Here is an 18,325-nt window from a genome sequence, read left to right as displayed (position 1 = left end):
TTTTTCGCGTGAAGATTATACCCTTGTTAGGCATTCCGATATTTTCTAAAGTACTATATTTATTTCGGATGTCAAATGAAGGTAGAAATGGTCAAGTATGCTTTGGGTTGTACTTGGTTTTTATTTATTTTTCTTAATCTTTTAAAAATATATTTATATACATTTATATACAGTTATACTAAAAAATGTTGCATTTGGTTTAAGTTGGGTTAAAAAAAAAAAATTCCACATATGCGGAAACACCCACCGCACGTGTGGCAAATGTTTGACTTCACCAAAGAGCACACTACTTTAAAAGCAAGTGCGGAGGAGGAGTGCGGCTTGCACACCGCATGTGCGGCCTGGGCCCCGCACGTGCGAAACGTCGTTCTTCAAAAAAAAAAAAAAATTCTGCACGTGCGGAAATACCCACCACACGTGCGGCAAATGTTTGACTTCACCAAAGAGCACACTGCTTTAAAAGCAGGTGCGAAGGAGGACGTGCGGGGTGCATGTCCGCACGTGTGGCGTACACTCCCGCACATGCGGCGATTCTCTTGAAAAAAAAAAAAAATTGCAGATTTTGTTTTGTTTTGTTATTATTATTATTATTATTTACTTACTTACTTATTTTTAAAAAAAAAATTATTTTATTTTATTTATTTATTTACAAATTTTATTCTTTATTTTATTTAAAAAAATAAAAATAAAATAAATGTACAAATTTTATTTCTTTATTTATTTACATATAAAAAAATAATAATAATAAATAAAATAAAACAAAATTTTGATTTATTTTTTTATTTTCGTTTAAAAATTAAAAAAAATATAGAATAATTGACCTTATCAACACCTAACCCACTTCTCTCACAATCACTCTTCGATTTTCTCTTGACCTCTCCCTACCTCTTATCTATATCTATCTTTCTCTCTCTCACAACCCCACAACCCACCAATTCATCACACTCCACCATCACCAACCTTCAACTCTCAACCCTCCTTCCTTCTTCCTCACCACCATCTCACCGTCGGCATCACTATTTTCTCTCCGTCCGTCGAATCTCCGGCGATCACCAACTTTTCCGGCGAATCATCCTTCTTTCTCCCTCTTTTTTTTTCCCACTATTTTAAAGTAACTTTTCTTTTTTTGTGTAGATTTGTGAGTGTAGGACTAAATATGTAGAGTTTTTGTTTTTGTTTGTTGTTCATCTATGGTTCATCCTTAAAAAAAATTAAAATAAATATAAAAAAAGGGGTTCTTATACTACTTAGCCATGTTTGTTCATAGGTGATTTACTTATTTATTTAGTTGTTTATTCTTTCTGTTATTTTATTTTATTTATTTTATTGGTGCTTATTCAGTTGTAGTATACTAATTTAGCCATGTTTATTTAGTTTGTTCATCCTTCAAAAAAACAAAACAAAACAAAACAAAACAAATAGGGGGTGTGTTTAGTTTAGTTTAGTTTAGTTTATTTTATTTTATAGTTTAGTTTAGTGTATTTTATTTTATAGTTTAAGTTTATTTTGTTTTATAGTTTAGTTTATCTTATTTTTCTGTTATTTTATTGTATTACTCTATTTTTTACTTGATAGTTTAGGTTATTTAAATGGTTTAGTTTTGTTAGTTTAATGATTTAGTCATTAGTTACTTCAATAAAATTGTACTGTTGTTCAGTAGTTAATTTAATTTAATATCATTTTTATTCATTTATTTATTTCTTTTCGTTTTAATTAAAGAAAATCTAATACCTAGTTTTTCTAATTCATTGTATTTTCCATCTATTTAGTTGTTTAGATATATTCTATTATTTTAGGTTAATTCAAAAAAAAAAAAAAAACACTGAGAATTGCATGTGGTATATTGGTAGGCAGACTTGTGCTTTCATATTTTGCTTTATTCTCATGATTGGTTCCACGGGTCTGTGTCTATTTGCTGTTGGTGTGTGCAGGATATGAGTAGACGGCTATCCACCCGGGCCTCCAAAAAGGCCAAAGGTTTCACCTCATCGGTTCCACCGTCGCCACCGTCGCCACCGTCACCACCATCCTCACCACTACCATCAGGTGACTTGCCACAGCCGGAGTGGGCTTCACGCCTGCTTCACAAGCTCACGTAGTTCAACATTTCATATTTTCAGCGTGACCCGGCCACTTCTTGGGCCGTTGAATAGCTCGAACTCCGGCAACAGTTTTGCACTATGACAGCGCCAACTTATCCTCGTCTAGTACAGCTCTTCTACCAGAACCTGTATGAGTCACTTACCGAGCCCGGACTGCTGTCCACCATTGATGGTCATTTCGTCAGCATCACCGAATCCATGATTGCTGACGCGTTAGGGTTCTTCTCCAAGCCGGAATACCAGCCCTTCTCGGAAGTTTAGGATTAACAACCCATACATAGCCTTATCCAGCAATACTTCACAGGGGCCCATAGTGACACCAGTTTCACATGCTTGCGGCGGAGCAAGCTGCCTGGCCGTTTGCTATTAATTGATTCTGTGGTCCATAAGAATGCCCTTCAACTTGGGCATAAAGCTGAGCACCGCTTGGAGTTTGTTCGGGTTTTACACGGTTATCAGCATGGCTATCAGGTTCCGCTTGCGCACATTATCTTGAACCATATGCGAAAATTTCTACGAGAGGCAGTTCGACCTCAACCTATGCAGAGCCTGACTTGGCCGCTACCATTTCCCAACTTGATGACACTTGTCTTCGAGCTGAATGGCCTTTCCATGGATTCGAATGAGGAGATTGATAGAGTTTATCTGACTTTCAGCCAGCGGGAATGGCAGCATAGCATATCTCGCATCCCGCAGCAAGTTGGTGCCCCGGTTGATGAGGCCCAAGACCCTGTCTACGACCAACCACCTCATCCTGTTTCCCTTGTGCCTCCCAAAGGGCACTCATTCTACATGACTCGCGAGGAGTACCTACAGCTTCAGCACTCGGTGGATCAGGTCCACAGCACTCTTCATGATCACCACCAGAGTCTCATGGGGTTGCACACGGATTTTCAAGCGTATCGAGACTATTCTCAAGTGGCCTTCGACCAGCTACACGCTCGCCAACTCGACATTCAGCAGTCAGTTGCATCACTACAAACTGACTTTTATACATATCGGGAGTCAAGCCAGCAATGTGTTGATCAGCTCGGCCAACGGGTTCAGGATGAAGCCTTTGAGACGTGCTCTTTGATGAATACCTTATTTGCCCAGCATTTCCCGCCACCACCGCCACCGAATTCTCCCTAGTCCCGGCCTATATTTTTTTCTTTTATTTTTATTTTTTTTTCTTTTTAGTTATTTCTTCTTTTCAAAAAAAAAAAAGGTGTGTGAAGTATGTATCTGTTACTCTTGCCTACTTGGATGTGCACCTAGAATTTTTGGTAAGATTCTCTCATTTCTCTTTACTTTTTCATTGAGGACAATGTTATATTCAAGTTAGGGGATGAGGGTTATATTTTTTTTTGTGCATTTCTATTTGGATCATAATTCATGCTTATACATGTTTCACTTGATTGCATTACTTCACTTGATGTGACTTGTTGCTAGTAGGGTGATGATATTTGTATATGTTAATTGGGGAGCATAGTAGACTTGTATGAAAAGGGTTTATTGAGTAGATACTTGCATGTGATGTTTGCACTAGGAGAGTTGTTTGTGTTTGTGGTATTAGTACACTTGTCATGAGTATGCCTTAATTCACATGAACACACTATCATAGCAGTGACCTGTTTATTATAATCCCTAGTGTACATCATTGATAATGACTAGGATTGCAGAAAAGAATAAATGAGGAGCCAAGATTCTTTAAAAAAAAAAAAACACTTAACTTGTTTGGGTTTGTAGCCTTTTTAACTCGAGTTATTAAGCCCGTAGGGGTGTCTCTACACCTAGTGCCCTAAAACTGTCTGGTTTGGGAGTCATTGGCCCAATACTTACTACATGGGTTAATTAGAAAGCTTAAGCGACTTAGACATTGCACAGTTAAGGAACAATAAGGAGAATGACTTGTTTAGATTTGTAGCCTTTTCAACTCGAGTTATTAAGCCCGTAGGGGTGTCTCTACACTTAGTGCCCTAAAATCGTCTGGTTTGGGAGTCATTGGCCCAATACTTGCTACATGGGTTTATTAGAAAGCTTAATAGATCAAGACATTGCACAGTCATTTAAAAACAAAAAAACTTTTGAGAATCTTGGCTGCAACAGGTTAGTTTTTTTGTATATGTTGGGTGTTATTATGAGTTACACTGGGCTATTATAGTGGACAATTAACTAATATGGAGATTGCACTTTACACTGAGGGTACTGATGATTTATCTACTAGCATGGACAAGTACAGGGGATTTTACTTTTGTATAAACTGAATTGTGGTTTTAACTTAATAGTTTCCTTCATGCTTGTCCACTATGCCTTTAATGACACATTATGTCTCAATATCACACTGTAATGGCACATAAGTTGATTGTTAGGTGGAGTAGTGTGGTCAATTGTTGTTCAGTATATATAAATATGTTAATGTTTGTAGGTATCATTTCTGGAAACCTTCACAAGACTTTACTCGTCCACTTGGGGTAACTTTGTGGTTTAAAGGCTTGTTGCATATGCTAAATGCAACCGTTTTCCCACGAATGAGAAAATAGCTAGATTTTGTTTAATTTTATTTTATTTTTATTACTTGCTTGAGAACTAGCAAGTTGTAAGTTGAGGGATGTGATTAAGGCTGAATTGTGCAACATTAAGGCCGTTTATTAGGATCTCTTAACTTTACTTGCTTGTCAAACTGTATATTTTATGTGTGTTTAATGTTAATCAAGTTGTATATGTTTGGAGCATAAAATGGACAAAAAGACAGAATTTGGAGAGAAAATAGATTCCCGCACGTGCGTTGACTTTTCTAGGAAGACGGGCCCGATGTTTTAAACATGTTTGGAAGACATAAAAAGTATAAATAGGCAAGAAAAAGGCCGGATTAGGGTTCTGAAATTGTTTTGGCAAGAAAAGGGAGGGTAGGGTTTCAAGAGGGATTTTCTCCAAAAAGCTTGAAAGATACTTCTATGGGATCTTCTTCCTCTTCCCACTCCTCCATGAGTGGCTAGTCTTCTTTTCTAGGGTTTTGATGAAACCCTAGCCATGTAATTAGGTTTTTCGTTTTGATTTTCAATTATATAAAGGTTTGAACAATTGTATGGTGTTTTAGAAGTTTCATATATATATTTTCTATTACTCCTTCAAATATTCGGCTTTCTGTGATTGTTGAATGTTTTCCATACAAAAATTTTCTATTCTTTCACATTCAAGGTATGAGACGAACCATACTACGAGGGACAAGTTATGTCACTACCCTAGTTTAGAGTGAACGATTTGTACTACTTGAGATGGTTCGTGCTCGTACATTAAACGTGATGATTTTCTTGTTAAATGCTTTGAACTTGTAGTTGCAAAGTATTATCCCGTTCGAACCATAACACAATTGATTTCAATTGGAAACCCTATTTACGTGACTAACGGTGGACTCTTTGCCCTAGGTTTTTTCCCAAATCAGTAAATCCAATTGTATTTATAATTGATAATTTAAGTACATAGTTTAATTTATTTGTTATCAAATTAGGTTATGAACAATCAATCTTTTCATCAAAATTAATTTAGGAATTTAACAATTAAATTAGATTAATTTCACATCTGTCCCTATGGATCGATACCTGGACTTGTCATTATTCTAAAAGAATTTGGTGTAGTTTTGTGTTTAATTTTGGTGTGTTCAATGACCCATCAGATGCCCTAGCTTGTTTAGCCCCAGTCAATAATTCAGAATTCAAACAAACCATCGAAATGAGTTTTATCCCTAAGTTAAACATCAGTATCCTTGAAACTACTCTCATCGTGCATATTATTCATAGAGAACTGAGTTGGATGGACCCCATCGTTGCATTCTTGGGTTTAGAACACTTACCAGAAAGTAAGAAGGAAGCTCATAAGCTTTGAAACAAAGCCTTGAGGTATTATTTGGCCCCTGGGGGAAAACTTTACAAAAAGTCTCTGTCCAGGCCATACTTAGAGTGTGTCCATCCTGACAAGATTGAAGACTTCCTAGCCGAAATACATGACAGAAGTTGTGGCGTTCATTCAGGAGAACGACCACTGGCTCACCGAGCCATCGTTCAAGGCTACTGGTAGCCACCTATGTGCATAGATACTGAAAACTATGTTAAGAAGTGTGAATGATGCCAAAGATTCTCACCATTAACACATATGCCAGCCGAAGAACTGAACTCCTTGACTAGTCCCTAGTCTTTTGCGCAGTGAGGTCTGGATATTGTTGGACCACTGCCGAGAGCCCCAAATAATAAGCGCTTTTTAGTTGTCGCCACGGACTATTTCACCAAGTGGGTTGAAGCAAAACCTTTGACGCGTATATGGGACGCTGATATCAAATGTTTTGTCTGGCAAAACATCATAACTCGATTCATAATTCCCAGAGCACTCATTTCGAACAACGACACTCAGTTTGATTGTGGTCTTTATCAAGAATTGTGTGACATGTACAGAATTCGACCCTACGTTTCCTCTCCAGCTTACCCACAGAGCAACGGATAGAAAGAGACTTCTAATAAAGTGGTCCTAGATGGCACTAAGAAACGGCTCAAGAAAACAAAGGGCAAATGGGTTGAAGAGCTACCAAGTGTGTTATGAGCACATCGAACTACGCCAAGACAATCCACCAGGGAAACTCCATTTGCCTTATGCTTCGGCAATGACGCAATCATACCACTAGAAATTTGTTTGCCAACTTTTCGATCAAGGGCATTCGACACTGGCCGAAATAACATGATGTTTGACCTTGATATGGATTTAATCGAGGAACGTTCAGATTAGGTCCTTGTAAAAATGACACGATACCAGTAGCAATTGGCGAAGTCCTATAACCAACGGGTGGACCTTCGCCGATATACCCCCAGCGAGTTGGTCTTCTAAAAAGTACTTCCTGCCAGCAAAAATCTGGCAGAAGGAAAGCTCAACCCCAATTGGGACGGCCCCTATCAGATTGATTCCATCACCAGGGTAGGGGCAGAGGCATACCGCCTTTTAGATATGAATGGCAAACGGTCACCCTAGCCCTGGAATTTAACCCATCTTCGTAAATTTTATCATTAGTGTCGATTCTTTTCTTTTTTAATCTTAGATGTATATTACTTTGCATATGTACAATCAATGAACAATATGTTACCTCTATTCCTTATTTGTTTTATATTGATTGTTTTGCTTCAATTCAAATTAGCAATAAAAGTCTCCAAATTTGGAGCACTCTTCGTGCTAAGCACAAAGCGCCATCAATAAAAGTCTCTAAATTCGGAGCATTCTTCGTGCTCGGCACGAAGCGTCATCAATAAGCCTTTGAATTCAGAGCACTCTTCGAGCTCGGCACGAAGCGCCACCAATAAAAGTCTCTGAATTCGGAGCACTCTTTGTGCTCAGCACGAAGCGCCATCAATAAGCCTTCAAATTCGGAGCACTCTTCATGCTCGGTGCAAAACGCCATCAATAAGCCTTCGAATTCGGAGTACTCTTCATGCTCAGCACAAAGCGCCATCAATAAAAGCCTTCAATTTCAGAATACTCTTCGTGCTCGGCACAAAATGCTATCAATACAAGCCTCCGAATTTGGAACATTCTATAACGCATCATTTTTAATTAAAAATATGAAATGTAGAGGCATAATTAGTTTGACGAATGCACACAAACGTAACTGAATTTTTTTTTTTAGAAAACATCATGACAAATTCCAATTTCATTACAGGTACATTGATCCTAAGGCTTATCGGCTTCCTAGTTGCAAGAGTTGAACCCAAGAATCAACCTGGAGTTTACTCGGCTAATTAACTTTTCTCGGGATTCGTGGCCTCTTCATCATCGTCTGTTTTCTTGGCATCGCAGGCATCGAATGGCATTATGTAGCTCTGGTACAACGATGAAGTCAAATCAACACCTGCCGCTTGAAGTGCCTCTGTCCATCCGTGCTTGAAGCCACGATTTTCACCTTGGCATACGTCATCTGCCAACTTCTCCCTCGTGTTGTTTATACCAATCTTTCTTCGTTTGAAGAAACCTTTGTTGTAGACTCGGCTCTCTATGGCTTCTCACGCAAAAATGCTGGTAGTGTCTCGATCAGTTATCGTCAGATGCATCAGGCGTTGCGTTATTTTGTCTTTCGATATTGCCGAATCCACTACCCCACTGCCTTAAACTTAGCCACTCAGCGTTCCAAATTCCAAGTCTGCCAATCTTTGTAATCGATTTCCTTTTTGGCAGCGTGAAGGCGCGTGCCAACCTTATATGAACTATACAGACCTTTGATAACCCCGTGAACTCCTTTTTTGAAAACCTCATAGTTGCCCTGATTGGTCAGAGATTGCTACACTTCAGGGAGGAAGATTTGTCATATAAATTCAACAGCCACATTCAGGTCGTGGACAATTGAATCAGCTTCAGTCATAGGTTTGTTCCCAATGAAAACGAATATGCTCAACGAATATGGCAATCTACTCGGCTCGCCTCAAACTGGGGCCTAAGCACCAGCTGCTCTTGTGCTTTCTTTCTTTTGAATCCCACTTCTGGAAAATCTACTTCTCTCGTCCCTCATTTCCATCCCATGTTACTTGGGCGATCAATGCCTATTCTACTCGTCCGATTCCACTGTGTTTTTTCACACAAAATCGTTTGGCGCTTGTTGATTCATTTTTGTGTCCAGTTTCGCTAAACTCTTCATCATTACTCTCTTGTTGAAGAACCGTTTACCTGACATACACGATTTTTTATGTGTCACAGTGATAGGATTTAAGGCGCGATAGACCGTTGACGAACAAGATTTATCTTCGCAGTGGTGATCTACTTGGAGCAATTGCGATATTTGTAAGTGGACCATGCAAACAGCTTTAAGTACTATGGAAGCGTCACTTTCAATGCCACCTAACGATTCTACGTGTCTATTATCCCATCAATGCAAAGATCACGCCACCGCTTATATTTTATGTACTCAACTCATGTTTGCCAAATCTCCATGCCTTCATTCCAACCGATACAGGGGTAGAAATATGAATCTACTCGGTGTACATATTGCCCCAACTATAACTTGACAACATTAATTTTGCCAATCTCAATGTATTCATTCCCAATCGAGGCAGTGGTAGATATATGAATCTACATGGCAGACACATTGCTCGTCTGTAACTCGACAGCATTTATTTTTGTCGATCTGAATGCATTCATTCCCAACCGGGGTAGGGATAGATATATAAATCTATCTGGCATGTGATATACCCCATCTCAGAAATAGTAACACAATTAATCAATTTCCAATTTGGCTTTAGATTGATTCGTTGTTGGGGCACGGTTAAGTCGGCCCCTGCTTTCACTCTTTATTTCCTACTTAGGGCAAGAGCAACCATTTGACTCTATTCGGCGTTTCAATCCATCTCGTTCATAAAATCCCAGTGAGGTGCTAAGTCAGTATTACATATGTTTTTTAACGTTCCTTAATATTTGCATTTTTCCGACTGCTCAAACATCAAGTTCGGCCAACATGTTAATTGCACTTCATTTACATTCATTCATTGAGACAATTTTGATGTAGAATAGAATGTTTTCATTTATAAACTGACTTTTACATGAGTTGTTCACTTTACATATGAAAACGACCCTAGCACATCGATTTTAAACAACAACAACAACAACAACAAAAAACTAGACTACATTACAACTAAAGGACTAAACCTAATTAGTTGGTCTTCGAATTATTCAGGATCCAACTCTAGTAGCTCTAAGTCTTCCTACTCAAATGGAATCAACACATCAAGCACCACTTGTACGGTTGCCAGTGCCTTGATCCAACTGTGTTTGAAGCCCCAATTCTCAAACTTCAAGGCCTCGTCAGCATACTTTTCCATTGCCGATCTCTCCCTCTCATCAAAGTCCTTAGACGTTGCCAATTGCGCCTCTTCTATTGCCTTCTTTGTCTCTAAAAACTGGGCCTTAAGCTTCTTCAAGTCTTCATTTTCCATTTTTAAAGCTACATTGGAAAGATTTACCCTTTCTTCGACAGTGCGACAAAGCAAGTCGACGTGTTTTGTCTTTTCTTCTTCGGCGGCAGCCCTTTGATGTTCCTCGTTGGTCCTCTTCACTTCGGCTTCGGCTTCAGCTTTACCTCTTTGCATTGCTATGGCTCATTCAGTAGTAACCGACTTGGCCTTACCTTATTCAGATGTCACTTGTATTTTGAGCTAATTGATTAACTCCAAAACATCATAATGGCAACCGATCTTGGCAATTTGCTCAACAACCCGCAAAAATAAAAGATTGAGCAAACAATTTGAGGTTTTACTAAATTACACATTTATCGAAATCAACTCACCAAAATAGCCGATTGTGCAGCTATAGCAATCGAAACAACGTCCGAATCGATGCAAAACATTGCCTTATTTGAAGAAAGAGTAATGATAATAGCCACACTCAGAGTAACCCCAAGCTCCTTCACTGCTGACACACCCGTTGGGATGAGCGAACCCTTTATCTTTGGCTAGATGGAAAATGAAACCGCTAGATCCAATGCAGGTAAAGCTCTTGGTCTTTTTTCAATCGGCTGCTCGATTAACTAAGTGGACTCGGCGGGGTGCTTCTCGCTCTTCTGCTTGGACACCGTTTCTTCGGTCACAGGCACGAGAGTTGGTTATGCCATTTCGGTAGGGACAGGGTGAATGGTGACCTCTTCTGACTGGGTCACCACCGACGGGGAAACCTGGCTATCACTAGCGGTGCCTTTTTTCCCTTCACCGCCACTCTTTCGGTGTTTTTCTTCTTGGCGAATTGGGCGAGTGAAAGGGACTCACCTTCCATGTCTTCGAATTTGGATCATGACATATCATCCAAGTTAAAAAAGATATCGACCCCTTCCTGAGCACCTCTGTAATCAACTCGAGCGGGAGATGACACTAGTTCCAGATCTCGAGCGTTAGTTTCTTCACTTCCGGCAATCTCAATAACGGAATCATCGCCGTACTGTACTTGCTTAGCACCCTGATTTGTTTCTTCGGTGTTCTCTTTGCCACTCCCACTATCCGCTACTTCAACTACTTCTACGTCCCTCAAGTTGACATAGCTTTCAAAAACTAAAGCAATGAGCTGTCGTTTTCCTTGAAGGAAGCATAGGACAGATCGTAACTAAGGAGAATATAGGTGGCATAGCCTAGTCCTTGACATTTCTCTTGGCATGTGTATTTGAGGACGATTTTAAATTGGGTGAGAATAATCTCATCCATTGAAGTAATTGTCCTTTTAAGATCGCTACTTGCAAAAACAAAGCAAAAGCAAATGGTTAGCACTTAGAGACACAAAGTCGAACAATACAGAAGCTGATTAGAGCATCCACTCGGCCACTTGGTTCACCGTTCTACATAGGAATAGGGTCCGAGGGGTCATCTCCCGCGTCGAACTCCCAATTACCATGGACGAGGACCATGACATTGTCTACCCTCTTTCTTGAACTAGCAAGCATGGTCACCAGTTGATAGTTAACATCTTTGGCCTTCAAGAAAAACCATCCCAGGCAACCAGAAGCCAAATAATGAAGATGCCTAGGTTTACATCCAATCGGCAGTTGAGATTCACGATTCCCATAATAATTTGATAGAAGCGAACTCCACCATCGATGATCACCAACAATAAGAAAATGATGGTGTTGGCATCAACCATTTCTAAGTCCACCACTGTATCACTAACTAGATCTAGTTAGACGTCGTTTGGAATCGAGAAATCATGACAGAACGAGACGACTCTACTCTCAAAAAGTAGGGCTTTCAGATGGCTCGCCATAGGTGAAAAGAAGGCAGTGGTGTGGCAGATATATGAACTACATAAGGGGAGGTTAAGGATGGTGAATTAACGAAAGCAAAGCAAAAGAGAGAAGAAGACTTACAAAGGAGAATGAAGGTTGATCGAGCGTTGAGGATTGTGAACGACGTCTTTTCAAAAATAAAGCGATGGTAGAAATGACTTTTTGAAATTGCATTTAATGAGTGAGTTCGAAGAGACGAGCACATACCGGAATGGGCCTCCGCAAGTGCAATTTTTACAATTGCTATTTGGCTTATTTGGTTGGGCCACACGAGCGGGAATAGTCCTCCGCACCTGCAGGGAGCCCTTTTCTGGCTAAAATGCTATGTTTTTGCTCATTTTGTGCTCCAACCACATCCAACCTACTTGGCATTAAACAGACATAAAATATACAATTTGACTAGCAAGTAAGGTTAAGAGATCCTAATTATTGGCCTAAGTTTTCCACAATTTAGCCTTAATCACATATTCTCCATCAGGTCACACCTATTATGTCAGAAATATAATAGTGTGTCTATCACGCGCCCAAATTTCAAGGCATATTTGGTGTAACCCATGTGAGAATTAAGCCGAATGAGGTTGCTCCCATAAAATGCGAGCACGCAGGCCACTCAAGGTAGTTAACTAGGTGCTCAAGGGAAATTGTGGAAGCCGTGTACAAATAAACTTAAATCAACAAACGAAGTGCATCCAAGCCTATCTTTGATGGGCCAAATTCAGCCAAAGCCCATTGGACTCAAAGTCATTGCCGAGTATATACAAAAAACAAGATAAAGAGCGTGCCGAGTTGAGGGTACCTGGGCCGCACATCTGAGCTGAGTACATCGAATAAGTCAACAAGACCACATTAGATGAACCTAGGTTGTCCCTTTCTAGATAATATGGTAGGGAAATGGGCCCTGACAAAGAGATGAGGAGGGCCTAAGCTACATGAGAAAATATCAAAAAGGAGGACTCTATAAAAAGAGGAAGAGGTTGGAGAGAGAGGATGTTCCACAAAACTTGCACTTAAAGAAACAAAAGACTGTTCTTCATAAAAAAAAAAAAAAAAACTAACTTATTTGTCGGAGTGCTAATTCTGATACCACTAATCAGAGTTGTTCTTCTGTTCCAGGTGACATCTCAAGAACCTTTCAAAGGCTTGTCTAAATTAAACGAGTATTACCAAACTGTTCCCCACACTAAGCAATATCGAAGAGCACTCTTTAGTAGGTAAACCAAAGTCATTTTTCAATATGTTGTAGGTAATTCTCTCTTGAATAAGGATTAAAATCTGTATAATGGTCCAACAAATTATGTTGGATTGTGTCAAAAATGATTTTTTTTTTTTTTTTTTTAATTCATACATGGTATTACAATGAATTTAGTACAAGCGATACGTGCTGAAGTTTTTTCTTTCATTCCACCGAGAAAAATAAATAAATAAATAAAGGTGATATAACATTAATCATAATAATATTAATAACTCCGTTGAACCTTTTTTGTTATAGAAGGCATATTTGTTATAGAAGATAAGAAATTCTGGAAATTTAGGAGAGCCATATTACAAATATCTATATTATCATAATGTCATGTTCTTAGGTTCATTTTTTTTTTTTTAGAAATAATTAACTTGAAAATGATTTTATAAAATCAATATGCTTAATTAATAGATGCACCATGCATGTGTAGGCAGGCAGATTTCTGTTATGGGCTTTTGCAATGTATCAACCCAAACTGGTGGAAGTATATTGACCCAATAACATCCAAAGGCTTAGAACCCTTCAAATTCATGATAAGCCCAATGTTCAAATTCAATGTAGAAACAAAATTATTTTTGCAGTTAAGTTCTCAAACAGCATGGATTGACTTGGGTTGGTGCGGGTTGACGGATTTTTTACAATTAAAAACAACAAAAACAAAAGAAAAAGCAAAAGTAGGTTTGACGGATTTAGCTATGAGTTCATAGCACTCTCACATGAAGAGCAAAACATGGAATGAAAACGCTTTTCTTTTTGTGCATATGTTAGGCTCTACAGTCCAACCAGCCATCAAACCATGGCCCAAGGTCCGCTTAAGAAAGCCACTTTTGTGGGTTGTGATTGTTGCTTAAGGAATTGATCTCAAACAAGTTTTTAATTAACTGAATACATGTTGAATACGAGTATCTCAATTTTTTTTATAATGCATATAACTTTATTAACGTTGTGTTTGGTTGGAGGATTTAAAGAGGGATTTGGAAAGGGAAAGAGAAAAGTTAGTGAAATGTAAATAAAATATACTTATATTTCACCTAGTTTCACAAACCTTTTCCTTTCTCTTTCTAAATCCCCCAACTAAACACAACATAAGTGAAATAGTAAGTTGTTCAAACTTCGTTTACAAATTTATGAAGCCTTAAAATATGTTTAAATTTGACTTATTTACTTCAGAGCTAAATACAAACATACTTAAATAACTTTGTTTGTTTAATAATTCTACCACTGAACCCAAAATTTTGGATAGGAAAAACGTCTCATGGTTTTGGTGGCAGAGTAAGGAATTTCAAAAGTGCAAAATTTATGCATTAGTTTCAATTTCAGTTGGAACCGGTTTCATCTAATAACATCTAAATTCTTAAAATTTTTGAAATATATATATATATATATATATTTGCCACAATCTTGCATAATCATTTATATGAATAGACAATTTTATTCTATTGGAAGTGGATTACCTCTTATACACGAGTGTTTGGTGTTTAGTTAAACAAATTATCGATTATAATTTAATAAATTATAAATTATGACTTTAATTAAAAGTTGTTAATTTATTGTATAGTTGCTGGATTGTAAATTTAAGTTACTGACAGTAATGATTGATAAATAAACCGTGAAAATAGCTTCTTGATGTGTAAATGTCCTTTTTATACTTGTTAATTATAAATTGAATTAGTTTTTATTTGTTATTATTAATTACTAGTCCAAATTTCCCATAATAAATTTTTTTAAAAAAATTCTAAGGGTATAATCGTAAATAAGTTTTTATAATCAGGAGATGATAATCAGAAGTGAGGGATAAGAAGTTTCTCAAAATCAACTTTTTTTAGTTAAAAAAATTGTTAGAATTAAAAACTGTTTGAAATAAGTTTAATCAAACTGTCCAAAATCGCTATTTCAATGTTAGAATCTATAAGTTGACTCAAAAAAGCCACACCAAATACCCCCACAATCTAAATTTGAGGGTGTTGTTCATCAGTGCTATTAAAAAAAAATGAAGGTTGTTATTTAGGTACATGCAGCTTAACATAAGCCCCGTTTCAAAAATCTCAATAATTTATTTTGTCGGATGTTTTGTGTATATCATCCACACATAAAAATAAGTTAAAAGGATAATAAAATTACAAATTTTTTTGAGTAAAATGACACAAGTTCTTCAAAGGAATAATTATAAAAAGAACATATGAATAATATTTGAATACAAATTTTATTTTGAGTGTGACTCATTATAATCTTCTCATTTCAAACTAAAACACATATAATTAAGTTTCAAAATTTTAAAAATGTGATAATGACGTCATTTTAAAAAGATATTACACGAAAATTATATTTTGTAATACTGTTTCAATTTTCAGTAATAAAAACAGTTCAAAACACTTTTGGAAAGGTAGATGAAATCTAGCTACTGAGCAATAAAATCAACAAATGTTCATTTATGTATCAGGTGCCACTCTACTACTAGTGGTGCATTGTAACTAACAAAACACGCTAGAAATAGAATAACACTATATAAATAAAGGGTAAATTACACTGACACCCCTTAATGTTTTTATTTATTATAATTTTTTTTTCACTTTTTAAAAATTACATCTCTATCCTGAGATTTAAAGTTTCATTATAAATTTTTTTCTCAACAATTTAATTTTTTTAAATACAAATTTTGTCCTCACTGAGTAAATTACATTGACACCTCTCACATTTTAGAAATAACAATCCATTCCTCAAGGTTTAAAATAGCATTACCAATCGCCACTCGGTTAGTATTAGTTGGAAAAAAATTCAATGAAAAAAAAAATTAATTGGAAAAAAAATTATTTGAAAAAAAAATTAATTGAAAAAAAAATTTGTTAGTAAAATTTTTAAATTTCTATTTAAAAATCAACATAAGCTCATTTTTTGAATTTACGTTTTTTTCCTCAAATTTACAAACTGAGACAACTATTTATAAACCAAAAAAATTATCAAACAAGTTTTTATGACAATTTTTAAAATTTTTGTAAATATAAATTGAGAACTAAAAATGAAATGGTTAGCAAACAGGCTTCAGATGGTAAAAGCGTCGTAAAATTAACAAATAATTAAATAAGTTACTAACGTAAGAAATGGCTTATCAAAAAATTCTTAACCTATGTATGGTTTGATTTTTTAAAAAAAAAATTAAAAATTAAAAATTAATTCGGTTAAGAAATAAAAAATAAAAAATAATTATCATTTTTATATAATTTTTATCTTTCGAATGGTTTGAAATAATTTTTTACAAATTAAATTAAACAGCCATACGTATATATATAACATGTCCAAAAATTAAAATGATAATTATTTTTTACCCTTAAATGATAATTATTTTTTATTTCTTAACCAAATTAATTTTTAATTTTTTAAAAAAAAAATTCTAAAAATCAAACCATACATAACCTAAGAATCTTTTGATAAGTCATTTCTTACGTTAGTAACTTATTTAATTATTTGTTAATTTTACGACATTTTTACCATCTGAGACCTGTTTGGTAACCATTTCGTTTTCAGTTTTCAATTTATATTTACAAAAATTTTAAAAACTGTCATAAAAACTTGTTTGATAATTTTTTTTTTTTTTTGTTTATAAATGGTTGTCTCAATTTATAAATTTGAGGGAAAAAAATAAATTCAAAAAATGAGTTTACGTTGGTTTTTAAACAAAAATTTAAAAATTTTATTAACAAAATTTTTTTTCATATAATTTTTTTTCCAATTAATTTTTTTTCCAACTAATACTAATCAAGAAGACAATTGGTAATGCTACTTTAAACCTTAGAGAGATTGTAATTTCTAAAATGTGAGGGGTGTCAATGTAATTTACCTAGTGAAGGCAAAATTGGTATTTAAAAAAATTAAATTGCTCAGGGGGAATCTGTAATGAAACTTTAAACCTCAAGGGAGGGATGTAATTTCCAAAAGGTGAGGGGAGAACTGTAATAAACATAAACCTCAATGGGTGCCAGTCTAATTTATCCATAAATAAATAAATAGATAAATAAATAATATATCAATAAAATAATAATAAAAAAGATATTTATTCATAAATCTCTATTCACTTATTTATATTTTATTTAATTCAAATTATTTTCTTATATTACAATAAATCTTATAAGTGATATAATTATAAAAATACCCCTAATAATAATTGAGTGAAATGCGCATTAATAATACACACTTCACCCAATTATATCCACACGTCAATGTAAATATTAATACTATCGAATATGAATGTTCAAATTATCTAATTGCTAAAGGTTCAAAAATATGTAAAATTGTCCAAAAATACCTTGAATATAAAAATTAGAATTTGGTAAATCAAATGTCTAAATAATAAGATTTATTAAAATACAACAATATATTATGGGCTAATTAGAACACAAATACTTGAAGGAGTATTTCTTAATAAATTTCTCTTAAAAAAATGTTATGTATCAACAAAATTCAAAATTTAAATTTTATGTGTTTGTAAAATACATCTACAGTGAATTTAATTTACACATTTCAAATTTTGAACACCATTTAAAAAAATTTCCCTATATGCCTAGCATTGATTCACACAAAATTTATATAGTATGCCTATTCACTTTCTTTTTTAAAATAATTTTTGAAAATCTCTTTTAATTACTAAAAAGATCATTGTTATATTATTCTTGTAAAAAATTATGGAAATATTTAATTAAATGTCGTTTGATTACAACACATAAAATTAAATGTCTTTTAATTTAATATTTAATTCATTTTAATTAAATGCCTTTCAATTACCAAAAAAAAAATCAAGTTTATATTACTCTTCTAAAAAACTTGTAGAAATATTTACGAAAATGTTGTTATGACCTAAAGGCCATAGTTCGGCCCCATGGCCTGCAACCTGAACCTAGGAAGCTTTTACTCAACCCAAATTTGCACCCCAGATCAATCCAAACCCATATATCGAGCGGAATAGGCCGACTCAAATAATGCTTGGGTTAGGGCTGCGACTAGGGTTTGAAGCCCGAGTTACTAGTCAGGTCGTCGTCAACACCATAGGAATTTTAAAAAATAAAAAATATAAGGCTTAGCCTTAGCCTCGCCCATTGGCCTCATAGTAACTCGGTTTTTACAAAACCCAATGGTAGAACTTGGGTCTATAATTTTGATGGAAAATGTTTGGATACTTTTTGGGGATGACTTTCCCACCTTCAAAGTGATTATGGCCCTCTATGT

The sequence above is a fragment of the Camellia sinensis genome, chromosome 12 (assembly GCF_055761805.1).
Source record: "Camellia sinensis isolate YWXY chromosome 12, ASM5576180v1, whole genome shotgun sequence".
Taxonomy (NCBI): Eukaryota; Viridiplantae; Streptophyta; class Magnoliopsida; order Ericales; family Theaceae; genus Camellia; species Camellia sinensis.
This window is presented reverse-complemented; position numbering follows the sequence as displayed.